Source organism: Paramisgurnus dabryanus, chromosome 4 (genome assembly GCF_030506205.2).
Source record: "Paramisgurnus dabryanus chromosome 4, PD_genome_1.1, whole genome shotgun sequence".
NCBI classification, from domain to species: Eukaryota; Metazoa; Chordata; class Actinopteri; order Cypriniformes; family Cobitidae; genus Paramisgurnus; species Paramisgurnus dabryanus.
The window spans coordinates 17,208,949-17,231,186 of NC_133340.1; positions in this window are offsets into that span (position 1 = coordinate 17,208,949).

Below are 22,238 nucleotides of genomic sequence, written 5' to 3' on the forward strand. Positions count from 1 at the left end.
GGAGGACTTCTTTCCTGTCTCAGCTCCAAGAACTTCACCTGTGACACCTACCACGTCGTGTAAGTGTGCAAAGCGCTCTGAGAAACGGGATGGAGGGGTTTAGCAACGTGCAGTCTGGCAATCCCTAACGCCCGCCGTTCTTTTCTGATTTAGGGTGCGCGCGTTCTCCGATCAAGCATCGCACATAAAACCAGAGCAGAAGCAGGCCGTCGTCGATGAATTCATCCTTCCCTTCCTCGCCAGACGTGACATAGAAGGTAATGAACGTGTGTGGCCCTCACTGTCCTGTGTTGTCATCTGTCGTGCCGTACTTCCTTAGGCCTCGTTTAGCGGCTGAGCTAATCACAAGTGTTTCAGCTGATTCAGTGGTGTTCTCATGAATTTTTCTGATGCTGTGTGTGTTCAACCCAGATCCTGGCTGTCTTGCCGGAGCTCCAAGCACCGGTGGCTGGCTTGCTGAGAACTTTGGCTTATTTTCCCCATATGTCACCGTGAAGGACCTGCAGACTTTGAATAGAAATGTCACCATTGTGAGTAACCTTTGACTTGCACTGTTTGCCAGTAATGGGGAGAAGCAGTCCTTTGTTTTTCTTCTTTTATATATGATTTATTCATTTTTATGTATTTGTTTGCTAATGGCTTCATCGACGATAACAGTTCTCCATCTTGTGCTTCAGATTGCATCGCTGGATCTGCTGTCTCCCACCCAAGTATGCGAACTCACGCTGAGCTCCGGAGCGTTGAACGACACGAATCAGATCAACCTTGTGTTCGACCGACTGGAAACCGGAGAGGCTATCCAGAACGTGGAAGAGTTCCTGACCGCTCTGGCCGAAGCTCCCAAGGCAAGTCGATCGGTTAAGACGCCCGGGCTCGTGGAAGCCGCGTGGATCAGCTCGAGGTACGTGGCTTACTTGAAATGCCTTTCACACTCCTGGTGTTTTGTCCCCGCAGGTTCCTGACATCGCCCCTGCTGTGCGAGACGTGATGATGAACCGGACCTTTGTAATCATCCAAGACATGTTCCAGGTCTTTGAGGCCACCGAATGGGTCAGCTGGTTCACCGAGACGCTCACCCCTATCCTTTCTGGTTTCACCGCAGAAATGCTAGTTACGGTCACGGGTTACACGAACTGCACCAACTACCAAGTAATGTGAGTGCCACTCCGCCTGCTCTTTGAGCGGCGCGGTCAAAGGTTTCTTGGATATACGGGGTTTGAAGTTGGGAAGATGTAGAAACGCAGATTCAACGTGCGATCCTTGTCTGACATGCTGTGCCTTTCCGTTGCAGAGTTGAAGGACTGGGCGCGGTGTTCCCTGAAATGTCACCCATCAGGAGGCAGGATATCACCGATGTTCTGGTGGAGCACCTCAAGAAATTTGCCGACCAGTTCAACGCACCAGGTAGACTTCTCGGAAACTGCCCTGTCGGTCAATCTACACTGCAGGAGTAGCATACATTTGCAGATTGTGTTGTTAGCTGACGGCGCCCTGTGGCTGTCCGTCAGTATGGCGGTGGCACGTTGCCCCAGGCTGATCTTCTTCCACGCCTTTCTTTGTCAACAGCTTGCGGACCGAACATCCACAGTGACGCAGAATGGCTGAACATCAACCTGGGTCTGTTCTGTACATTGGCCAGTTACTCTGACCTCAAGGACTTGAACATCACAGCGGTAAAATACGCACCTCCTTTCAACGTTGCTAATGTCACGTGGCTTTAGTTTCCAGCCTTCGGGCTGAGCTGCCGCTCGAGCTTAGTGAGGGGCAGAGAGATTCATGTACTGTGTCCCTGGTGATGGGGGTTTGTGTTTCCTTTTAGCTGGCAGCTCTGGACTCCCTCTCACCTGAACAAAAAGCACAGCTGCTGTTGGACCCGTCCACGGGCGCTCTTGAAAATGAGACCGTGGTGAAGGAGGTGTTGGGCAGCGTCCTAGAATCCCAGGATGAGACACGGCTAGAACAGTTCTACGCAACGTTCGTGGAAGTCACCAAACAGGTTCGTTGTTTTCGTTTGCCTCTTTCGCACGTTCCTCTGGAATGGCCTAGACCGGTAATGTTTTCGAAAAAGCAGGCTGTGTTGAGTGTCACCCTCTTCGGCTCTAAAAGCGCTCTGTCCCCCTCCCCAGCAAAACATTTCCTACATCGAAAACGCGGCTGTCCGAGACACGATGCTGAACATGACTTTGACTGCTCTGGCTCCGGAATTCCCCAACTTCCAAACCGGAGACTACGCGCTGTGGTTCCAAACCAATCTCGTGGTCCTGCTGGCTAGCTTCCGTCCTTCAGATGTGCTGTTGATCCCCACCAACCTCAGCTGTGACTCGTACGACACAATGTGAGTGATTTGATTCCGTTTTGGGTTTCACGTTTGCATGCGGCCTGTGAAAGGAAAAGTGGAAAGGCTTGTTAAAATGCCAATCTTTGGCTTGTTTCAACAGATTGCAAGGCCTAGAGAGTGCTTTGGCGGTTCTCCCATCCCAACTACAGGAGCAGCTCAAAGCGAGCATCGTCGTCCTCCGTGGATACCCACCAGACGGTATGGCATGAGCGAAGTTGCTCAGAAAAATGATTAGGGGGGAAACGATGAGCCCTGTCGGTTCTTCGAGCAGCGGGCAAAAGCCTCTGTAGAAAAACGTTTGTGAATGTATGCGGTGCACAAGTTTGCCCTTTGCCTGACAGAACTCTCTTTTGTCTCTCCTTTACCTCAGGTTGCACACCTCCTCATCCCGTCGGAGTCGTAAGTTCCCCATCCCTTAAAATGCATTTTGAGTTGAATTAAAGCCCGCAGGAAGCTGCGTGTAATTGATATATCTGTTCTAACTGCTTTGCCCGTTCTTCTTTTCTCCATCTCTAGTGCACTGAAACAGCAGTGGACGGTAGGTCAAAACAGATGACGCTAAAATTGTGGCACCGTAGAATTTCATGAAATTGCAACAGCATTATGGATAGCTTTTGGTGTTGTGTGCCTCACTGTCTTCTCGTTTTTTCTTTTGCAGAAGAGAGTCTTTGTCGGGACGTGAACACGTGAGTATTGATTTTAAGGTTGAATGAAAACAGAGGTATGCCTCAGAAAGATGTGAAATGGGAGAACGTGCTTTTGCAATTTGCAGTGTTCCGCTCAACTCTGGAAGTGTTCCGGGACGGCCTTGCGACTTCAGCATCCCTCAGTATGCCTGTTCTCCGGTAAGCGTTGATCTCTCCGTACTCCAAATGCCCGTCTTCGCGATGGGTTGTGGTTCCCGGCAAGATCTTTGATTGCTCTAACTCCTCAAATGTCTTCCCTCTTTAGGAGGTCACCACGCTGTCCCCTGAGGACCTTGCCACGCTGTTGGCCTGCGAGCTGGCGAGCGGCGTGCCGTACGGAGCAGAGATGTGGAAGCTTTTCGTGCAGAAGTTTGAAGGAGTGTTGAAAGACGCTCTGTCAGAGAACTCCATCCAGGTAGGCAAAAGCCCAGTATTCTGGCACACGAAGCAAAGCTCTGACCTGCTGCTCTGTAATCTCGTGACCCGCTGCCATTACAGACCCTCAGCGATGTTGAGTCTGCGTCTCGTGCTCTGGATGCCATTGGACAGGTGATAGTGTACAAGTTCGACGCTGCAGAGCTGGCAGATGTGAGCTTCGTTGGCACCTGGTTCGAGGACAGGCTGACGCCGCTCTTGCCAGCAATCTCTGGAGGACTTCTTTCCTGTCTCAGCTCCAAGAACTTCACCTGTGACACCTACCACGTCGTGTAAGTGTGCAAAGCGCTCTGAGAAACGGGATGGAGGGGTTTAGCAACGTGCAGTCTGGCAATCCCTAACGCCCGCCGTTCTTTTCTGATTTAGGGTGCGCGCGTTCTCCGATCAAGCATCGCACATAAAACCAGAGCAGAAGCAGGCCGTCGTCGATGAATTCATCCTTCCCTTCCTCACCAGACGTGACATAGAAGGTAATGAACGTGTGTGGCCCTCACTGTCCTGTGTTGTCATCTGTCGTGCCGTACTTCCTTAGGCCTCGTTTAGCAGCTGAGCTAATCACAAGTGTTTCAGCTGATTCAGTGGTGTTCTCATGAATTTTTCTGATGCTGTGTGTGTTCAACCCAGATCCTGGCTGTCTTGCCGGAGCTCCAAGCACCGGTGGCTGGCTTGCTGAGAACTTTGGCTTATTTTCCCCATATGTCACCGTGAAGGACCTGCAGACTTTGAATAGAAATGTCACCATTGTGAGTAACCTTTGACTTGCACTGTTTGCCAGTAATGGGGAGAAGCAGTCCTTTGTTTTTCTTCTTTTATATATGATTTATTCATTTTTATGTATTTGTTTGCTAATGGCTTCATCGACGATAACAGTTCTCCATCTTGTGCTTCAGATTGCATCGCTGGATCTGCTGTCTCCCACCCAAGTATGCGAACTCACGCTGAGCTCCGGAGCGTTGAACGACACGAATCAGATCAACCTTGTGTTCGACCGACTGGAAACCGGAGAGGCTATCCAGAACGTGGAAGAGTTCCTGACCGCTCTGGCCGAAGCTCCCAAGGCAAGTCGATCGGTTAAGACGCCCGGGCTCGTGGAAGCCGCGTGGATCAGCCCGAGGTACGTGGTTTACTTGAAATGCCTTTCACACTCCTGGTGTTTTGTCCCCGCAGGTTCCTGACATCGCCCCTGCTGTGCGAGACGTGATGATGAACCGGACCTTTGTAATCATCCAAGACATGTTCCAGGTCTTTGAGGCCACCGAATGGGTCAGCTGGTTCACCGAGACGCTCACCCCTATCCTTTCCGGTTTCACCGCAGAAATGCTAGTTACGGTCACGGGTTACACGAACTGCACCAACTACCAAGTAATGTGAGTGCCACTCCGCCTGCTCTTTGAGCGGCGCGGTCAAAGGTTTCTTGGATATACGGGGTTTAAAGTTGGGAAGATGTAGAAACGCAGATTCAACGTGCGATCCTTGTCTGACATGCTGTGCCTTTACGTTGCAGAGTTGAAGGACTGGGCGCGGTGTTCCCTGAAATGTCACCCATCAGGAGGCAGGATATCACCGATGTTCTGGTGGAGCACCTCAAGAAATTTGCCGACCAGTTCAACGCACCAGGTAGACTTCTCGGAAACTGCCCTGTCGGTCAATCTACACTGCAGGAGTAGCATACATTTGCAGATTGTGTTGTTAGCTGACGGCGCCCTGTGGCTGTCCGTCAGTATGGCGGTGGCACGTTGCCCCAGGCTGATCTTCTTCCACGCCTTTCTTTGTCAACAGCTTGCGGACCGAACATCCACAGTGACGCAGAATGGCTGAACATCAACCTGGGTCTGTTCTGTACATTGGCCAGTTACTCTGACCTCAAGGACTTGAACATCACAGCGGTAAAATACGCACCTCCTTTCAACGTTGCTAATGTCACGTGGCTTTAGTTTCCAGCCTTCGGGCTGAGCTGCCGCTCGAGCTTAGTGAGGGGCAGAGAGATTCATGTACTGTGTCCCTGGTGATGGGGGTTTGTGTTTCCTTTCAGCTGGCAGCTCTGGACTCCCTCTCACCTGAACAAAAAGCACAGCTGCTGTTGGACCCGTCCACGGGCGCTCTTGAAAATGAGACCGTGGTGAAGGAGGTGTTGGGCAGCGTCCTAGAATCCCAGGATGAGACACGGCTAGAACAGTTCTACGCAACGTTCGTGGAAGTCACCAAACAGGTTCGTTGTTTTCGTTTGCCTCTTTCGCACGTTCCTCTGGAATGGCCTAGACCGGTAATGTTTTCGAAAAAGCAGGCTGTGTTGAGTGTCACCCTCTTCGGCTCTAAAAGCGCTCTGTCCCCCTCCCCAGCAAAACATTTCCTACATCGAAAACGCGGCTGTCCGAGACACGATGCTGAACATGACTTTGACTGCTCTGGCTCCGGAATTCCCCAACTTCCAAACCGGAGACTACGCGCTGTGGTTCCAAACCAATCTCGTGGTCCTGCTGGCTAGCTTCCGTCCTTCAGATGTGCTGTTGATCCCCACCAACCTCAGCTGTGACTCGTACGACACAATGTGAGTGATTTGATTCCGTTTTGGGTTTCACGTTTGCATGCGGCCTGTGAAAGGAAAAGTGGAAAGGCTTGTTAAAATGCCAATCTTTGGCTTGTTTCAACAGATTGCAAGGCCTAGAGAGTGCTTTGGCGGTTCTCCCATCCCAACTACAGGAGCAGCTCAAAGCGAGCATCGTCGTCCTCCGTGGATACCCACCAGACGGTATGGCATGAGCGAAGTTGCTCAGAAAAATGATTAGGGGGGAAACGATGAGCCCTGTCGGTTCTTCGAGCAGCGGGCAAAAGCCTCTGTAGAAAAACGTTTGTGAATGTATGCGGTGCACAAGTTTGCCCTTTGCCTGACAGAACTCTCTTTTGTCTCTCCTTTACCTCAGGTTGCACACCTCCTCATCCCGTCGGAGTCGTAAGTTCCCCATCCCTTAAAATGCATTTTGAGTTGAATTAAAGCCCGCAGGAAGCTGCGTGTAATTGATATATCTGTTCTAACTGCTTTGCCCGTTCTTCTTTTCTCCATCTCTAGTGCACTGAAACAGCAGTGGACGGTAGGTCAAAACAGATGACGCTAAAATTGTGGCACCGTAGAATTTCATGAAATTGCAACAGCATTATGGATAGCTTTTGGTGTTGTGTGCCTCACTGTCTTCTCGTTTTTTCTTTTGCAGAAGAGAGTCTTTGTCGGGACGTGAACACGTGAGTATTGATTTTAAGGTTGAATGAAAACAGAGGTATGCCTCAGAAAGATGTGAAATGGGAGAACGTGCTTTTGCAATTTGCAGTGTTCCGCTCAACTCTGGAAGTGTTCCGGGACGGCCTTGCGACTTCAGCATCCCTCAGTATGCCTGTTCTCCGGTAAGCGTTGATCTCTCCGTACTCCAAATGCCCGTCTTCGCGATGGGTTGTGGTTCCCGGCAAGATCTTTGATTGCTCTAACTCCTCAAATGTCTTCCCTCTTTAGGAGGTCACCACGCTGTCCCCTGAGGACCTTGCCACGCTGTTGGCCTGCGAGCTGGCGAGCGGCGTGCCGTACGGAGCAGAGATGTGGAAGCTTTTCGTGCAGAAGTTTGAAGGAGTGTTGAAAGACGCTCTGTCAGAGAACTCCATCCAGGTAGGCAAAAGCCCAGTATTCTGGCACACGAAGCAAAGCTCTGACCTGCTGCTCTGTAATCTCGTGACCCGCTGCCATTACAGACCCTCAGCGATGTTGAGTCTGCGTCTCGTGCTCTGGATGCCATTGGACAGGTGATAGTGTACAAGTTCGACGCTGCAGAGCTGGCAGATGTGAGCTTCGTTGGCACCTGGTTCGAGGACAGGCTGACGCCGCTCTTGCCAGCAATCTCTGGAGGACTTCTTTCCTGTCTCAGCTCCAAGAACTTCACCTGTGACACCTACCACGTCGTGTAAGTGTGCAAAGCGCTCTGAGAAACGGGATGGAGGGGTTTAGCAACGTGCAGTCTGGCAATCCCTAACGCCCGCCGTTCTTTTCTGATTTAGGGTGCGCGCGTTCTCCGATCAAGCATCGCACATAAAACCAGAGCAGAAGCAGGCCGTCGTCGATGAATTCATCCTTCCCTTCCTCGCCAGACGTGACATAGAAGGTAATGAACGTGTGTGGCCCTCACTGTCCTGTGTTGTCATCTGTCGTGCCGTACTTCCTTAGGCCTCGTTTAGCGGCTGAGCTAATCACAAGTGTTTCAGCTGATTCAGTGGTGTTCTCATGAATTTTTCTGATGCTGTGTGTGTTCAACCCAGATCCTGGCTGTCTTGCCGGAGCTCCAAGCACCGGTGGCTGGCTTGCTGAGAACTTTGGCTTATTTTCCCCATATGTCACCGTGAAGGACCTGCAGACTTTGAATAGAAATCTCACCATTGTGAGTAACCTTTGACTTGCACTGTTTGCCAGTAATGGGGAGAAGCAGTCCTTTGTTTTTCTTCTTTTATATATGATTTATTCATTTTTATGTATTTGTTTGCTAATGGCTTCATCGACGATAACAGTTCTCCATCTTGTGCTTCAGATTGCATCGCTGGATCTGCTGTCTCCCACCCAAGTATGCGAACTCACGCTGAGCTCCGGAGCGTTGAACGACACGAATCAGATCAACCTTGTGTTCGACCGACTGGAAACCGGAGAGGCTATCCAGAACGTGGAAGAGTTCCTGACCGCTCTGGCCGAAGCTCCCAAGGCAAGTCGATCGGTTAAGACGCCCGGGCTCGTGGAAGCCGCGTGGATCAGCCCGAGGTACGTGGCTTACTTGAAATGCCTTTCACACTCCTGGTGTTTTGTCCCCGCAGGTTCCTGACATCGCCCTTGCTGTGCGAGACGTGATGATGAACCGGACCTTTGTAATCATCCAAGACATGTTCCAGGTCTTTGAGGCCACCGAATGGGTCAGCTGGTTCACCGAGACGCTCACCCCTATCCTTTCCGGTTTCACCGCAGAAATGCTAGTTACGGTCACGGGTTACACGAACTGCACCAACTACCAAGTAATGTGAGTGCCACTCCGCCTGCTCTTTGAGCGGCACGGTCAAAGGTTTCTTGGATATACGGGGTTTGAAGTTGGGAAGATGTAGAAACGCAGATTCAACGTGCGATCCTTGTCTGACATGCTGTGCCTTTCCGTTGCAGAGTTGAAGGACTGGGCGCGGTGTTCCCTGAAATGTCACCCATCAGGAGGCAGGATATCACCGATGTTCTGGTGGAGCACCTCAAGAAATTTGCCGACCAGTTCAACGCACCAGGTAGACTTCTCGGAAACTGCCCTGTCGGTCAATCTACACTGCAGGAGTAGCAGACATTTGCAGATTGTGTTGTTAGCTGACGGCGCCCTGTGGCTGTCCGTCAGTATGGCGGTGGCACGTTGCCCCAGGCTGATCTTCTTCCACGCCTTTCTTTGTCAACAGCTTGCGGACCGAACATCCACAGTGACGCAGAATGGCTGAACATCAACCTGGGTCTGTTCTGTACATTGGCCAGTTACTCTGACCTCAAGGACTTGAACATCACAGCGGTAAAATACGCACCTCCTTTCAACGTTGCTAATGTCACGTGGCTTTAGTTTCCAGCCTTCGGGCTGAGCTGCCGCTCGAGCTTAGTGAGGGGCAGAGAGATTCATGTACTGTGTCCCTGGTGATGGGGGTTTGTGTTTCCTTTTAGCTGGCAGCTCTGGACTCCCTCTCACCTGAACAAAAAGCACAGCTGCTGTTGGACCCGTCCACGGGCGCTCTTGAAAATGAGACCGTGGTGAAGGAGGTGTTGGGCAGCGTCCTAGAATCCCAGGATGAGACACGGCTAGAACAGTTCTACGCAACGTTCGTGGAAGTCACCAAACAGGTTCGTTGTTTTCGTTTGCCTCTTTCGCACGTTCCTCTGGAATGGCCTAGACCGGTAATGTTTTCGAAAAAGCAGGCTGTGTTGAGTGTCACCCTCTTCGGCTCTAAAAGCGCTCTGTCCCCCTCCCCAGCAAAACATTTCCTACATCGAAAACGCGGCTGTCCGAGACACGATGCTGAACATGACTTTGACTGCTCTGGCTCCGGAATTCCCCAACTTCCAAACCGGAGACTACGCGCTGTGGTTCCAAACCAATCTCGTGGTCCTGCTGGCTAGCTTCCGTCCTTCAGATGTGCTGTTGATCCCCACCAACCTCAGCTGTGACTCGTACGACACAATGTGAGTGATTTGATTCCGTTTTGGGTTTCACGTTTGCATGCGGCCTGTGAAAGGAAAAGTGGAAAGGCTTGTTAAAATGCCAATCTTTGGCTTGTTTCAACAGATTGCAAGGCCTAGAGAGTGCTTTGGCGGTTCTCCCATCCCAACTACAGGAGCAGCTCAAAGCGAGCATCGTCGTCCTCCGTGGATACCCACCAGACGGTATGGCATGAGCGAAGTTGCTCAGAAAAATGATTAGGGGGGAAACGATGAGCCCTGTCGGTTCTTCGAGCAGCGGGCAAAAGCCTCTGTAGAAAAACGTTTGTGAATGTATGCGGTGCACAAGTTTGCCCTTTGCCTGACAGAACTCTCTTTTGTCTCTCCTTTACCTCAGGTTGCACACCTCCTCATCCCGTCGGAGTCGTAAGTTCCCCATCCCTTAAAATGCATTTTGAGTTGAATTAAAGCCCGCAGGAAGCTGCGTGTAATTGATATATCTGTTCTAACTGCTTTGCCCGTTCTTCTTTTCTCCATCTCTAGTGCACTGAAACAGCAGTGGACGGTAGGTCAAAACAGATGACGCTAAAATTGTGGCACCGTAGAATTTCATGAAATTGCAACAGCATTATGGATAGCTTTTGGTGTTGTGTGCCTCACTGTCTTCTCGTTTTTTCTTTTGCAGAAGAGAGTCTTTGTCGGGACGTGAACACGTGAGTATTGATTTTAAGGTTGAATGAAAACAGAGGTATGCCTCAGAAAGATGTGAAATGGGAGAACGTGCTTTTGCAATTTGCAGTGTTCCGCTCAACTCTGGAAGTGTTCCGGGACGGCCTTGCGACTTCAGCATCCCTCAGTATGCCTGTTCTCCGGTAAGCGTTGATCTCTCCGTACTCCAAATGCCCGTCTTCGCGATGGGTTGTGGTTCCCGGCAAGATCTTTGATTGCTCTAACTCCTCAAATGTCTTCCCTCTTTAGGAGGTCACCACGCTGTCCCCTGAGGACCTTGCCACGCTGTTGGCCTGCGAGCTGGCGAGCGGCGTGCCGTACGGAGCAGAGATGTGGAAGCTTTTCGTGCAGAAGTTTGAAGGAGTGTTGAAAGACGCTCTGTCAGAGAACTCCATCCAGGTAGGCAAAAGCCCAGTATTCTGGCACACGAAGCAAAGCTCTGACCTGCTGCTCTGTAATCTCGTGACCCGCTGCCATTACAGACCCTCAGCGATGTTGAGTCTGCGTCTCGTGCTCTGGATGCCATTGGACAGGTGATAGTGTACAAGTTCGACGCTGCAGAGCTGGCAGATGTGAGCTTCGTTGGCACCTGGTTCGAGGACAGGCTGACGCCGCTCTTGCCAGCAATCTCTGGAGGACTTCTTTCCTGTCTCAGCTCCAAGAACTTCACCTGTGACACCTACCACGTCGTGTAAGTGTGCAAAGCGCTCTGAGAAACGGGATGGAGGGGTTTAGCAACGTGCAGTCTGGCAATCCCTAACGCCCGCCGTTCTTTTCTGATTTAGGGTGCGCGCGTTCTCCGATCAAGCATCGCACATAAAACCAGAGCAGAAGCAGGCCGTCGTCGATGAATTCATCCTTCCCTTCCTCGCCAGACGTGACATAGAAGGTAATGAACGTGTGTGGCCCTCACTGTCCTGTGTTGTCATCTGTCGTGCCGTACTTCCTTAGGCCTCGTTTAGCGGCTGAGCTAATCACAAGTGTTTCAGCTGATTCAGTGGTGTTCTCATGGATTTTTCTGATGCTGTGTGTGTTCAACCCAGATCCTGGCTGTCTTGCCGGAGCTCCAAGCACCGGTGGCTGGCTTGCTGAGAACTTTGGCTTATTTTCCCCATATGTCACCGTGAAGGACCTGCAGACTTTGAATAGAAATGTCACCATTGTGAGTAACCTTTGACTTGCACTGTTTGCCAGTAATGGGGAGAAGCAGTCCTTTGTTTTTCTTCTTTTATATATGATTTATTCATTTTTATGTATTTGTTTGCTAATGGCTTCATCGACGATAACAGTTCTCCATCTTGTGCTTCAGATTGCATCGCTGGATCTGCTGTCTCCCACCCAAGTATGCGAACTCACGCTGAGCTCCGGAGCGTTGAACGACACGAATCAGATCAACCTTGTGTTCGACCGACTGGAAACCGGAGAGGCTATCCAGAACGTGGAAGAGTTCCTGACCGCTCTGGCCGAAGCTCCCAAGGCAAGTCGATCGGTTAAGACGCCCGGGCTCGTGGAAGCCGCGTGGATCAGCCCGAGGTACGTGGTTTACTTGAAATGCCTTTCACACTCCTGGTGTTTTGTCCCCGCAGGTTCCTGACATCGCCCCTGCTGTGCGAGACGTGATGATGAACCGGACCTTTGTAATCATCCAAGACATGTTCCAGGTCTTTGAGGCCACCGAATGGGTCAGCTGGTTCACCGAGACGCTCACCCCTATCCTTTCCGGTTTCACCGCAGAAATGCTAGTTACGGTCACGGGTTACACGAACTGCACCAACTACCAAGTAATGTGAGTGCCACTCCGCCTGCTCTTTGAGCGGCGCGGTCAAAGGTTTCTTGGATATACGGGGTTTAAAGTTGGGAAGATGTAGAAACGCAGATTCAACGTGCGATCCTTGTCTGACATGCTGTGCCTTTACGTTGCAGAGTTGAAGGACTGGGCGCGGTGTTCCCTGAAATGTCACCCATCAGGAGGCAGGATATCACCGATGTTCTGGTGGAGCACCTCAAGAAATTTGCCGACCAGTTCAACGCACCAGGTAGACTTCTCGGAAACTGCCCTGTCGGTCAATCTACACTGCAGGAGTAGCATACATTTGCAGATTGTGTTGTTAGCTGACGGCGCCCTGTGGCTGTCCGTCAGTATGGCGGTGGCACGTTGCCCCAGGCTGATCTTCTTCCACGCCTTTCTTTGTCAACAGCTTGCGGACCGAACATCCACAGTGACGCAGAATGGCTGAACATCAACCTGGGTCTGTTCTGTACATTGGCCAGTTACTCTGACCTCAAGGACTTGAACATCACAGCGGTAAAATACGCACCTCCTTTCAACGTTGCTAATGTCACGTGGCTTTAGTTTCCAGCCTTCGGGCTGAGCTGCCGCTCGAGCTTAGTGAGGGGCAGAGAGATTCATGTACTGTGTCCCTGGTGATGGGGGTTTGTGTTTCCTTTTAGCTGGCAGCTCTGGACTCCCTCTCACCTGAACAAAAAGCACAGCTGCTGTTGGACCCGTCCACGGGCGCTCTTGAAAATGAGACCGTGGTGAAGGAGGTGTTGGGCAGCGTCCTAGAATCCCAGGATGAGACACGGCTAGAACAGTTCTACGCAACGTTCGTGGAAGTCACCAAACAGGTTCGTTGTTTTCGTTTGCCTCTTTCGCACGTTCCTCTGGAATGGCCTAGACCGGTAATGTTTTCGAAAAAGCAGGCTGTGTTGAGTGTCACCCTCTTCGGCTCTAAAAGCGCTCTGTCCCCCTCCCCAGCAAAACATTTCCTACATCGAAAACGCGGCTGTCCGAGACACGATGCTGAACATGACTTTGACTGCTCTGGCTCCGGAATTCCCCAACTTCCAAACCGGAGACTACGCGCTGTGGTTCCAAACCAATCTCGTGGTCCTGCTGGCTAGCTTCCGTCCTTCAGATGTGCTGTTGATCCCCACCAACCTCAGCTGTGACTCGTACGACACAATGTGAGTGATTTGATTCCGTTTTGGGTTTCACGTTTGCATGCGGCCTGTGAAAGGAAAAGTGGAAAGGCTTGTTAAAATGCCAATCTTTGGCTTGTTTCAACAGATTGCAAGGCCTAGAGAGTGCTTTGGCGGTTCTCCCATCCCAACTACAGGAGCAGCTCAAAGCGAGCATCGTCGTCCTCCGTGGATACCCACCAGACGGTATGGCATGAGCGAAGTTGCTCAGAAAAATGATTAGGGGGGAAACGATGAGCCCTGTCGGTTCTTCGAGCAGCGGGCAAAAGCCTCTGTAGAAAAACGTTTGTGAATGTATGCGGTGCACAAGTTTGCCCTTTGCCTGACAGAACTCTCTTTTGTCTCTCCTTTACCTCAGGTTGCACACCTCCTCATCCCGTCGGAGTCGTAAGTTCCCCATCCCTTAAAATGCATTTTGAGTTGAATTAAAGCCCGCAGGAAGCTGCGTGTAATTGATATATCTGTTCTAACTGCTTTGCCCGTTCTTCTTTTCTCCATCTCTAGTGCACTGAAACAGCAGTGGACGGTAGGTCAAAACAGATGACGCTAAAATTGTGGCACCGTAGAATTTCATGAAATTGCAACAGCATTATGGATAGCTTTTGGTGTTGTGTGCCTCACTGTCTTCTCGTTTTTTCTTTTGCAGAAGAGAGTCTTTGTCGGGACGTGAACACGTGAGTATTGATTTTAAGGTTGAATGAAAACAGAGGTATGCCTCAGAAAGATGTGAAATGGGAGAACGTGCTTTTGCAATTTGCAGTGTTCCGCTCAACTCTGGAAGTGTTCCTGGTCGGCCTTGCGACTTCAGCATCCCTCAGTATGCCTGTTCTCCGGTAAGCGTTGATCTCTCCGTACTCCAAATGCCCGTCTTCGCGATGGGTTGTGGTTCCCGGCAAGATCTTTGATTGCTCTAACTCCTCAAATGTCTTCCCTCTTTAGGAGGTCACCACGCTGTCCCCTGAGGACCTTGCCACGCTGTTGGCCTGCGAGCTGGCGAGCGGCGTGCCGTACGGAGCAGAGATGTGGAAGCTTTTCGTGCAGAAGTTTGAAGGAGTGTTGAAAGACGCTCTGTCAGAGAACTCCATCCAGGTAGGCAAAAGCCCAGTATTCTGGCACACGAAGCAAAGCTCTGACCTGCTGCTCTGTAATCTCGTGACCCGCTGCCATTACAGACCCTCAGCGATGTTGAGTCTGCGTCTCGTGCTCTGGATGCCATTGGACAGGTGATAGTGTACAAGTTCGACGCTGCAGAGCTGGCAGATGTGAGCTTCGTTGGCACCTGGTTCGAGGACAGGCTGACGCCGCTCTTGCCAGCAATCTCTGGAGGACTTCTTTCCTGTCTCAGCTCCAAGAACTTCACCTGTGACACCTACCACGTCGTGTAAGTGTGCAAAGCGCTCTGAGAAACGGGATGGAGGGGTTTAGCAACGTGCAGTCTGGCAATCCCTAACGCCCGCCGTTCTTTTCTGATTTAGGGTGCGCGCGTTCTCCGATCAAGCATCGCACATAAAACCAGAGCAGAAGCAGGCCGTCGTCGATGAATTCATCCTTCCCTTCCTCGCCAGACGTGACATAGAAGGTAATGAACGTGTGTGGCCCTCACTGTCCTGTGTTGTCATCTGTCGTGCCGTACTTCCTTAGGCCTCGTTTAGCGGCTGAGCTAATCACAAGTGTTTCAGCTGATTCAGTGGTGTTCTCATGAATTTTTCTGATGCTGTGTGTGTTCAACCCAGATCCTGGCTGTCTTGCCGGAGCTCCAAGCACCGGTGGCTGGCTTGCTGAGAACTTTGGCTTATTTTCCCCATATGTCACCGTGAAGGACCTGCAGACTTTGAATAGAAATCTCACCATTGTGAGTAACCTTTGACTTGCACTGTTTGCCAGTAATGGGGAGAAGCAGTCCTTTGTTTTTCTTCTTTTATATATGATTTATTCATTTTTATGTATTTGTTTGCTAATGGCTTCATCGACGATAACAGTTCTCCATCTTGTGCTTCAGATTGCATCGCTGGATCTGCTGTCTCCCACCCAAGTATGCGAACTCACGCTGAGCTCCGGAGCGTTGAACGACACGAATCAGATCAACCTTGTGTTCGACCGACTGGAAACCGGAGAGGCTATCCAGAACGTGGAAGAGTTCCTGACCGCTCTGGCCGAAGCTCCCAAGGCAAGTCGATCGGTTAAGACGCCCGGGCTCGTGGAAGCCGCGTGGATCAGCCCGAGGTACGTGGCTTACTTGAAATGCCTTTCACACTCCTGGTGTTTTGTCCCCGCAGGTTCCTGACATCGCCCTTGCTGTGCGAGACGTGATGATGAACCGGACCTTTGTAATCATCCAAGACATGTTCCAGGTCTTTGAGGCCACCGAATGGGTCAGCTGGTTCACCGAGACGCTCACCCCTATCCTTTCCGGTTTCACCGCAGAAATGCTAGTTACGGTCACGGGTTACACGAACTGCACCAACTACCAAGTAATGTGAGTGCCACTCCGCCTGCTCTTTGAGCGGCACGGTCAAAGGTTTCTTGGATATACGGGGTTTGAAGTTGGGAAGATGTAGAAACGCAGATTCAACGTGCGATCCTTGTCTGACATGCTGTGCCTTTCCGTTGCAGAGTTGAAGGACTGGGCGCGGTGTTCCCTGAAATGTCACCCATCAGGAGGCAGGATATCACCGATGTTCTGGTGGAGCACCTCAAGAAATTTGCCGACCAGTTCAACGCACCAGGTAGACTTCTCGGAAACTGCCCTGTCGGTCAATCTACACTGCAGGAGTAGCATACATTTGCAGATTGTGTTGTTAGCTGACGGCGCCCTGTGGCTGTCCGTCAGTATGGCGGTGGCACGTTGCCCCAGGCTGATCTTCTTCCACGCCTTTCTTTGTCAACAGCTTGCGGACCGAACATCCACAGTGACGCAGAATGGCTGAACATCAACCTGGGTCTGTTCTGTACATTGGCCAGTTACTCTGACCTCAAGGACTTGAACATCACAGCGGTAAAATACGCACCTCCTTTCAACGTTGCTAATGTCACGTGGCTTTAGTTTCCAGCCTTCGGGCTGAGCTGCCGCTCGAGCTTAGTGAGGGGCAGAGAGATTCATGTACTGTGTCCCTGGTGATGGGGGTTTGTGTTTCCTTTTAGCTGGCAGCTCTGGACTCCCTCTCACCTGAACAAAAAGCACAGCTGCTGTTGGACCCGTCCACGGGCGCTCTTGAAAATGAGACCGTGGTGAAGGAGGTGTTGGGCAGCGTCCTAGAATCCCAGGATGAGACACGGCTAGAACAGTTCTACGCAACATTCGTGGAAGTCACCAAACAGGTTCGTTGTTTTCGTTTGCCTCTTTCGCACGTTCCTCTGGAATGGCCTAGACCGGTAATGTTTTCGAAAAAGCAGGCTGTGTTGAGTGTTACCCTCTTCGGCTCTAAAAGCGCTCTGTCCCCCTCCCCAGCAAAACATTTCCTACATCGAAAACGCGGCTGTCCGAGACACGATGCTGAACATGACTTTGACTGCTCTGGCTCCGGAATTCCCCAACTTCCAAACCGGAGACTACGCGCTGTGGTTCCAAACCAATCTCGTGGTCCTGCTGGCTAGCTTCCGTCCTTCAGATGTGCTGTTGATCCCCACCAACCTCAGCTGTGACTCGTACGACACAATGTGAGTGATTTGATTCCGTTTTGGGTTTCACGTTTGCATGCGGCCTGTGAAAGGAAAAGTGGAAAGGCTTGTTAAAATGCCAATCTTTGGCTTGTTTCAACAGATTGCAAGGCCTAGAGAGTGCTTTGGCGGTTCTCCCATCCCAACTACAGGAGCAGCTCAAAGCGAGCATCGTCGTCCTCCGTGGATCCCCACCAGACGGTATGGCATGAGCGAAGTTGCTCAGAAAAATGATTAGGGGGGAAACGATGAGCCCTGTCGGTTCTTCGAGCAGCGGGCAAAAGCCTCTGTAGAAAAACGTTTGTGAATGTATGCGGTGCACAAGTTTGCCCTTTGCCTGACAGAACTCTCTTTTGTCTCTCCTTTACCTCAGGTTGCACACCTCCTCATCCCGTCGGAGTCGTAAGTTCCCCATCCCTTAAAATGCATTTTGAGTTGAATTAAAGCCCGCAGGAAGCTGCGTGTAATTGATATATCTGTTCTAACTGCTTTGCCCGGGTTTCTTTCTCTCCATCTCTAGTGCACTGAAACAGCAGTGGACGGTAGGTCAAAACAGATGAAGCTAAAATTGTGGCACCGTAGAATTTCATGAAATTGCAACAGCATTATGGATAGCTTTTGGTGTTGTGTGCCTCACTGTCTTCTCGTTTTTTCTTTTGCAGAAGAGAGTCTTTGTCGGGACGTGAACACGTGAGTATTGATTTTAAGGTTGAATGAAAACAGAGGTATGCCTCAGAAAGATGTGAAATGGGAGAACGTGCTTTTGCAATTTGCAGTGTTCCGCTCAACTCTGGAAGTGTTCCGGGACGGCCTTGCGACTTCAGCATCCCTCAGTATGCCTGTTCTCCGGTAAGCGTTGATCTAACCGTACTCCAAATGCCCGTCTTCGCGATGGGTTGTGGTTCCCGGCAAGATCTTTGATTGCTCTAACTCCTCAAATGTCTTCCCTCTTTAGGAGGTCACCACGCTGTCCCCTGAGGACCTTGCCGCGCTGTTGGCCTGCGAGCTGGCGAGCGGCGTGCCGTACGGAGCAGAGATGTGGAAGCTTTTCGTGCAGAAGTTTGAAGGAGTGTTGAAAGACGCTCTGTCAGAGAACTCCATCCAGGTAGGCAAAAGCCCAGTATTCTGGCACACGAAGCAAAGCTCTGACCTGCTGCTCTGTAATCTCGTGACCCGCTGCCATTACAGACCCTCAGCGATGTTGAGTCTGCGTCTCGTGCTCTGGATGCCATTGGACAGGTGATAGTGTACAAGTTCGACGCTGCAGAGCTGGCAGATGTGAGCTTCGTTGGCACCTGGTTCGAGGACAGGCTGACGCCGCTCTTGCCAGCAATCTCTGGAGGACTTCTTTCCTGTCTCAGCTCCAAGAACTTCACCTGTGACACCTACCACGTCGTGTAAGTGTGCAAAGCGCTCTGAGAAACGGGATGGAGGGGTTTAGCAACGTGCAGTCTGGCAATCCCTAACGCCCGCCGTTCTTTTCTGATTTAGGGTGCGCGCGTTCTCCGATCAAGCATCGCACATAAAACCAGAGCAGAAGCAGGCCGTCGTCGATGAATTCATCCTTCCCTTCCTCGCCAGACGTGACATAGAAGGTAATGAACGTGTGTGGCCCTCACTGTCCTGTGTTGTCATCTGTCGTGCCGTACTTCCTTAGGCCTCGTTTAGCGGCTGAGCTAATCACAAGTGTTTCAGCTGATTCAGTGGTGTTCTCATGAATTTTTCTGATGCTGTGTGTGTTCAACCCAGATCCTGGCTGTCTTGCCGGAGCTCCAAGCACCGGTGGCTGGCTTGCTGAGAACTTTGGCTTATTTTCCCCATATGTCACCGTGAAGGACCTGCAGACTTTGAATAGAAATGTCACCATTGTGAGTAACCTTTGACTTGCACTGTTTGCCAGTAATGGGGAGAAGCAGTCCTTTGTTTTTCTTCTTTTATATATGATTTATTCATTTTTATGTATTTGTTTGCTAATGGCTTCATCGACGATAACAGTTCTCCATCTTGTGCTTCAGATTGCATCGCTGGATCTGCTGTCTCCCACCCAAGTATGCGAACTCACGCTGAGCTCCGGAGCGTTGAACGACACGAATCAGATCAACCTTGTGTTCGACCGACTGGAAACCGGAGAGGCTATCCAGAACGTGGAAGAGTTCCTGACCGCTCTGGCCGAAGCTCCCAAGGCAAGTCGATCGGTTAAGACGCCCGGGCTCGTGGAAGCCGCGTGGATCAGCCCGAGGTACGTGGTTTACTTGAAATGCCTTTCACACTCCTGGTGTTTTGTCCCCGCAGGTTCCTGACATCGCCCCTGCTGTGCGAGACGTGATGATGAACCGGACCTTTGTAATCATCCAAGACATGTTCCAGGTCTTTGAGGCCACCGAATGGGTCAGCTGGTTCACCGAGACGCTCACCCCTATCCTTTCCGGTTTCACCGCAGAAATGCTAGTTACGGTCACGGGTTACACGAACTGCACCAACTACCAAGTAATGTGAGTGCCACTCCGCCTGCTCTTTGAGCGGCGCGGTCAAAGGTTTCTTGGATATACGGGGTTTGAAGTTGGGAAGATGTAGAAACGCAGATTCAACGTGCGATTTTTGTCTGACATGCTGTGCCTTTACGTTGCAGAGTTGAAGGACTGGGCGCGGTGTTCCCTGAAATGTCACCCATCAGGAGGCAGGATATCACCGATGTTCTGGTGGAGCACCTCAAGAAATTTGCCGACCAGTTCAACGCACCAGGTAGACTTCTCGGAAACTGCCCTGTCGGTCAATCTACACTGCAGGAGTAGCATACATTTGCAGATTGTGTTGTTAGCTGACGGCGCCCTGTGGCTGTCCGTCAGTATGGCGGTGGCACGTTGCCCCAGGCTGATCTTCTTCCACGCCTTTCTTTGTCAACAGCTTGCGGACCGAACATCCACAGTGACGCAGAATGGCTGAACATCAACCTGGGTCTGTTCTGTACATTGGCCAGTTACTCTGACCTCAAGGACTTGAACATCACAGCGGTAAAATACGCACCTCCTTTCAACGTTGCTAATGTCACGTGGCTTTAGTTTCCAGCCTTCGGGCTGAGCTGCCGCTCGAGCTTAGTGAGGGGCAGAGAGATTCATGTACTGTGTCCCTGGTGATGGGGGTTTGTGTTTCCTTTCAGCTGGCAGCTCTGGACTCCCTCTCACCTGAACAAAAAGCACAGCTGCTGTTGGACCCGTCCACGGGCGCTCTTGAAAATGAGACCGTGGTGAAGGAGGTGTTGGGCAGCGTCCTAGAATCCCAGGATGAGACACGGCTAGAACAGTTCTACGCAACGTTCGTGGAAGTCACCAAACAGGTTCGTTGTTTTCGTTTGCCTCTTTCGCACGTTCCTCTGGAATGGCCTAGACCGGTAATGTTTTCGAAAAAGCAGGCTGTGTTGAGTGTCACCCTCTTCGGCTCTAAAAGCGCTCTGTCCCCCTCCCCAGCAAAACATTTCCTACATCGAAAACGCGGCTGTCCGAGACACGATGCTGAACATGACTTTGACTGCTCTGGCTCCGGAATTCCCCAACTTCCAAACCGGAGACTACGCGCTGTGGTTCCAAACCAATCTCGTGGTCCTGCTGGCTAGCTTCCGTCCTTCAGATGTGCTGTTGATCCCCACCAACCTCAGCTGTGACTCGTACGACACAATGTGAGTGATTTGATTCCGTTTTGGGTTTCACGTTTGCATGCGGCCTGTGAAAGGAAAAGTGGAAAGGCTTGTTAAAATGCCAATCTTTGGCTTGTTTCAACAGATTGCAAGGCCTAGAGAGTGCTTTGGCGGTTCTCCCATCCCAACTACAGGAGCAGCTCAAAGCGAGCATCGTCGTCCTCCGTGGATACCCACCAGACGGTATGGCATGAGCGAAGTTGCTCAGAAAAATGATTAGGGGGGAAACGATGAGCCCTGTCGGTTCTTCGAGCAGCGGGCAAAAGCCTCTGTAGAAAAACGTTTGTGAATGTATGCGGTGCACAAGTTTGCCCTTTGCCTGACAGAACTCTCTTTTGTCTCTCCTTTACCTCAGGTTGCACACCTCCTCATCCCGTCGGAGTCGTAAGTTCCCCATCCCTTAAAATGCATTTTGAGTTGAATTAAAGCCCGCAGGAAGCTGCGTGTAATTGATATATCTGTTCTAACTGCTTTGCCCGTTCTTCTTTTCTCCATCTCTAGTGCACTGAAACAGCAGTGGACGGTAGGTCAAAACAGATGACGCTAAAATTGTGGCACCGTAGAATTTCATGAAATTGCAACAGCATTATGGATAGCTTTTGGTGTTGTGTGCCTCACTGTCTTCTCGTTTTTTCTTTTGCAGAAGAGAGTCTTTGTCGGGACGTGAACACGTGAGTATTGATTTTAAGGTTGAATGAAAACAGAGGTATGCCTCAGAAAGATGTGAAATGGGAGAACGTGCTTTTGCAATTTGCAGTGTTCCGCTCAACTCTGGAAGTGTTCCTGGTCGGCCTTGCGACTTCAGCATCCCTCAGTATGCCTGTTCTCCGGTAAGCGTTGATCTCTCCGTACTCCAAATGCCCGTCTTCGCGATGGGTTGTGGTTCCCGGCAAGATCTTTGATTGCTCTAACTCCTCAAATGTCTTCCCTCTTTAGGAGGTCACCACGCTGTCCCCTGAGGACCTTGCCACGCTGTTGGCCTGCGAGCTGGCGAGCGGCGTGCCGTACGGAGCAGAGATGTGGAAGCTTTTCGTGCAGAAGTTTGAAGGAGTGTTGAAAGACGCTCTGTCAGAGAACTCCATCCAGGTAGGCAAAAGCCCAGTATTCTGGCACACGAAGCAAAGCTCTGACCTGCTGCTCTGTAATCTCGTGACCCGCTGCCATTACAGACCCTCAGCGATGTTGAGTCTGCGTCTCGTGCTCTGGATGCCATTGGACAGGTGATAGTGTACAAGTTCGACGCTGCAGAGCTGGCAGATGTGAGCTTCGTTGGCACCTGGTTCGAGGACAGGCTGACGCCGCTCTTGCCAGCAATCTCTGGAGGACTTCTTTCCTGTCTCAGCTCCAAGAACTTCACCTGTGACACCTACCACGTCGTGTAAGTGTGCAAAGCGCTCTGAGAAACGGGATGGAGGGGTTTAGCAACGTGCAGTCTGGCAATCCCTAACGCCCGCCGTTCTTTTCTGATTTAGGGTGCGCGCGTTCTCCGATCAAGCATCGCACATAAAACCAGAGCAGAAGCAG